We start from the raw sequence: 4644 nt of genomic DNA on the forward strand, positions 1-4644 counted from the left end.
TGGAGGGTCGATGACGCCATCAATACTTCCTGACTGTGCGGCTTCCTCCAGCTTCTTTTTTGTCTTCTCAGCCAGGAGCTTCTGCTCCAAATAATCATAACCCCCACGAGACAAAACGTGGGGGGCAGTATTCTGCTTCTGGATGGCCTTTGCCTTCATGCGCACATCCTGAAAAAATTAAACAATAATGTTTGAAATGGGTAGAATGAAGTATAACAACATCATGTTTAATATGAAAATCAACATAAATGGCAAGGAACAAACCTCCCAAGAAGGGTCTCTGCGAGTCTGGCAAAACTGAGTCCACTTTTCCTTGCTGATGCCGTATTTCTCACAGACAGTGTCCTCAACACCGTCCTGATCAGCTGCAAGGGCCCATTTCCTCGTGAGATCTGATTTAAACTACCTCCATCTCTCCCCCACGGTCTGTAGTAACTTCCTTTTCCTCCTACTGTTAGAAGCCTTTGGGATATCAAATTCCGCCTGACAACATCAAATAAAGTTTATTTGTTACAATAATGTATTTTTTGGCTATTAATTAAACAAAATCAAATAAGAAAAGAGAAATACCTGAATATCCTTCCAAATTAGGTCCTTCTGAGCAGTAGGGACCTCCTTCCAATTCTCGTAGGTGATGTCCACCTTATCACGCGCCACAATCCCCAAATATGTTCTTAATTTCTTCCTGTGGGGACCGTTGGCCTTCCCGGTAGCAGGATCAACATGCACCACTGGTCTCTTAGCACCAGGTGGTCTAGTGGACAACGATCGTAGACGTGAGGCTTTGTGTGTCCGCTTCACGGCAGACGGTGAAGCCGATGCGTCCGAAGTAGAAGGAGGAGGAGGAGGAGCGGAGGCAGGTGGAGAACCCATGATCTTTTATACAATAACATACAAAATAGGATTAATGAAAAGAGGATCAGTCATCAGTTTTTTTTGGAGGGCAAAAGTATAATATTATTAAACAAAACCCCACCACAGAAGGAGACAAGACAAATTAACCAAAGGACTCCAAAAGATTGGTAGTTGTGCTTTTTAATTGTGATTTGGGGCAACCATGTTATAAAATGTCTATTACATGTAATCAACAGTCATTTTATGCTTGATGGAATATAAATACTATATCTTCAGAAATACACATGTACATGGCATCCTTAGGACTTCATCCATGTTTTCTTTGATATTGATTTTCTTTTTTGCTGAAAACAAAGAGGGGAACGAGCAACAATTTGAAGGTTGTACATTCAGGAACTAAAGAATTCAAAATAGCTAGTAATAAGAGGGATTTGTTTTTGGGATTTTCTGAGCACCAAGAGCAGCTACGCAAGAAGCTTGCACTTGAGGAGGGCCCTATATTTGCAGCTAATGAACAACTTTCTTAACTATTTGTCCTTCAGATTTTACTGTTTCTTTTTGCTAATATGTAAATATAAATAGTATAAGGCTGTGGCTTATGGACATGGTCTTTTTTACCCCTAACTGATGCAAGCTCTATTGGAGCTTGTAGGCCTAGGATCTTCATCAATGGATTCCTTTGCTTCTTGGAAGATGAATGGCAGCGGAATGGAGAAAGGGAGAGAGAGAGGAGACGCCACTTCAAGGAGAAGATGAGTCTAGAAGAAGCTCACCACCATAGGAGGCCATGGATAAGAGCTTGGAGGAAGAAGAAGATGAATGAAGGGAGAGGGAGAGAAGAGCATGAAATTTTGTGCTCTAAATGAGCTTTGAAATCTGAAGTTTAATATTCAAATGATCAAAGTTGAAAAAACTGCACACACATGACCTCTATTTATAGCCTAAGTGTCACACAAAATTGGAGGGAAATTCAAATTTCACTTGAATTTGAAATTGAATTTGTGGAGCCAAACTTTGGAGCCAAAATTTCACTAATTATGATTAGTGAATTTTAGTTATGGTTCAGCCCACTAATCCAAGATCAATTCCAAGATTCTCCACTAAGTGTGCTTAGGTGTCATGAGGCATGAAAAGCATGAAGGACATGCACAAAGTGTGACTATATGATGTGGCAATGGGGTGTAGTAAGCAAATGCTCACCTTCCCCTCTAAAATTTAATTGGATTGGGCTTCTACCAATTCAATTAAATTTATTTCCAACCACACACATCAAATATCCACTTAGTGCATGTGAAATTACAAAACTACCCCTAATACAAAAACTAGTCTAGGTGCCCTAAAATACAAGGGCTGAAAAATCCTATATTTCTAGGGTACCCTACCTACATTATGGAGCCCTAAATACAAGGCCCAAAAATAATGAAACCTTAATCTAATATTTACAAAGATAAGTGGGCTCATACTTAGCCCATGGGCCCGAAATCTACCCTAAGGCTCATAAGAACCCTAGGGCCTTCTCTTGCATCTCTGGCCCAATCTACTTGGAGTTTTCTATCCAATGCCCTTGTGGGGTAGGATTGCATCACTAACAATCTTAGAAGTAATTATAGAACATGTTTTTACGCCATCGCCTTATACTATTTATATTTACATATTAGCAAAAAGAAACAGTAAAATCTGAAGGACAAATAGTTAAGAAAGTTGTTCATTAGCTGCAAATATTCTTCCCTCCTCAACACACTCACAAACACACACACACACACACACATACACAGCCACACAGCCACACACCCACACACAAAAACACACACACACACACACACACACACACACACACACACACACACACACACACACACACACACACACACACACACACACACATACACACACACACACACACAGAAACAAACACACACACACACACACACACAGAAACACACACACACAGACACACACACACACTACTGATGTCTATATTTGTCTGTAATTGAATTTTACCTTTTGTATGTTCTTGTATGTGATCAGTGTAATTTTCTATATAAACAACTGTTGTTCATGGTGAGTGAACCTTAGATTCCCGTTTGAGACTGAATGCAAACTATCCGCAAGAGTCATTGCATTCAGTTTTCCTAAATGGGATAGGGCCACACCTATAAATAAAAAAGTGAGATTTTCATGCATGGAATTGCTTAGATGGATCGAAGTTGGATGAATGAAAGTCGCATGAGCCCAGAATTTGAGGATGGCGTCAAACAGTTCTTGCAATTTGCTTCAGAAAGAGGTCGACCAAATGAAGAAGGAAAATATTATTGTCCTTGCATCAGCTGTTTGAATGGAAGATGACAATTACTAGATGAAATACGGGACCATCTATTGTGTGATGGGATTAAGAAGAATTACACGACGTGGATATGGCATGGTGAAGTCACAGACATGTAGAGTGGGTCCCAAACTGAACCGTTTGATGTAGAAATGGGAGATCGGTTAGAGGACATGATTCGTGACCTTGGACAAGAGTCTTTCCAGCAAGCACATGCCCCTGTGTATGAAGGATTGCAGAGTGATTCTAAGAAGCCTTTGTATGCAGGATGCAAGAATTCCTTAACCCTGTTGTCTGCTGTGTTAAGTCTGGTTAATGTCAAGGCCAGGTATGGGTGGAGTGACAAAAGTTTCACCTCACTGCTTGAGGTAGTGCACAATCTGCTTCCAGAGGACAACACATTGCCTACAAGTTACTATACGGGGAAAAAGATATTGTGTCCGATGGGTATGGAGTATCAGAAGATTCATGCTTGCCCCAATGATTGCATACTGTACAGACATGAATTCCATGAAATGTCCAAATGCCCTATTTGTGGGACTTCACGGTACAAAGTGAAGGATGAAGAAGAAAGTAGTTCTGATGACAACTCCAACAAGGGCCCAAGCTATTGAAAAGGAAGAAGCTGCAACAAGATTTTTGGTCAGCAGCCCAAGCTCACGAGTCTTTAATGAGGCAGAAGGCGAGATCGCGTTGGATTAAGGAGGGGGTCAGATATCTCGATATTTTCACCTGGTGATTAACTCCCATCGAAGTTTGTAGCTTTTTCCAGCAGAGATTTCAAGAAACTATGAGCAACAGACCAGTTTTGAATGGCACCTCTTTTCAAGAAACTATGTTCTTTGGGGAGGCTACTATGAAAAATGTCAAGACTATCAAATTGATTTTGAGGGCTTTTGAATTGTCACCAGGACTTAAAATAAATCATGGGAATAGCAGCTTTGGGGTGTTGGGCCAATCTGAACAATGGAAGTTGCAGGCTGCCAGTTATCTGAATTGCAGAATCATGCCTTTGCCTTTCTTTTATTTGGGAATACCAATCGGGGCTAATCCAAGGCGCTGTGGGTTATGGGATCCAATCCTAAGAAAGACTGAATCTAAATTGTCTAGGTGGAAGCAGAGACATCTATCTTATGGGGGAAGAGTGACCCTCATAAAAGAAACTCTAACCTCTATTCTTATTTTCTATCTTTTTTTTTTTTTCCAGAATTCCTAACAGGGTAGCGGAAAAACTGACCCAAATCCAGAGGAGGTTCCTATGGGGTGGTGGCCTTGATCAGAAGAAAATTGCATGGGTTAAATGGGACTGCTGGCTCATGGAACAGGAACCTTTAAGGGCGAAATATCCCAGATTGTATAACATATCCTGTCAACAGTAGAAGCTTATTCAGGATATGGGATGTCACTCTGCAAATGTTTGGGAATGGAAGCTTGAATGGAGAAGACACCTTTTTGACAATGAGGTG

The sequence above is a fragment of the Glycine max genome, chromosome 6 (assembly GCF_000004515.6).
Source record: "Glycine max cultivar Williams 82 chromosome 6, Glycine_max_v4.0, whole genome shotgun sequence".
NCBI lineage: Eukaryota > Viridiplantae > Streptophyta > Magnoliopsida > Fabales > Fabaceae > Glycine > Glycine max.